The following is an 845-nucleotide window of genomic DNA, read 5'->3' as shown; positions in this document are numbered from 1 at the left end:
ACAAAAAATAGGAAAGAACAGAATAAAATAGAAATAACTTTTTCCCCCCATTCATATAAATTCTATTTTCTCCTTGTCCCATATCTAGTTAACTACAAGTGTTCCTGGATTGAAAAAAAAACCCTAGAATCCAACTTTACAATTGCCTTTGGTGCCAGATTCCTGCTACAGTTTCTGTGTAGAGTTCCGGTTGCTGTGTCTTTGCTCCGAGATATCCACCGGCCCTGCAAACCACTGCAGGACGCTGTCCTGGAGGCAGCGCAGGGATGCAGTCGCTTCCCTAGGGATGGGACAATCACCTCTTGGGCATGAACACCGTAATAGGGGTTGCTTCTGGAGCTGCTGTCCTGCTTCACCCTTCCAGCTGCCAGAGGGCTTTCTGGAGAGCTGCTGCGGTTACTCCATGCTATTGCAGGCATTACTGGTTGTTACTGGTTAGCCTGGTAGCACTGGGAAATGCCAGGCAGTAAAAAGGAAGATACGGTAAAATTGCAAATGAGAATTTCTGAGTAGCTGTCGCAGGAAAACTGTGTGTGTAGAGGTAGGGAAGTGGGCATGAATACTAATGTGCTTGGGCTGGCTGTGGTTTGTAATCCGATGTACATGTGTGGTGGTGTTCCTGATGCTGAGGAAAACTGCGTGTCTGGGGGAAGCTGAGGGAATTGGCCTCTGTGCACTCAAAAGGGTTTCAAAGTAGTCAGCAATTTTCCCTTTTTTAATCATCTACCAAAAAGTAGAAGGGAAGAAGCGCGTAAGCGATTCCAGCATGCTCACGGCACAGCTTTCCTCCACAAAACGTGAGTGCTCCGGTCGTTGCTGGAGCCGCCGGAGCTTCGGCTTCCCCC

This window comes from Egretta garzetta, unplaced genomic scaffold (assembly GCF_000687185.1).
Source record: "Egretta garzetta isolate BGI_Z169 unplaced genomic scaffold, ASM68718v1 scaffold342, whole genome shotgun sequence".
Lineage (NCBI taxonomy): Eukaryota > Metazoa > Chordata > Aves > Pelecaniformes > Ardeidae > Egretta > Egretta garzetta.
This window is presented reverse-complemented; position numbering follows the sequence as displayed.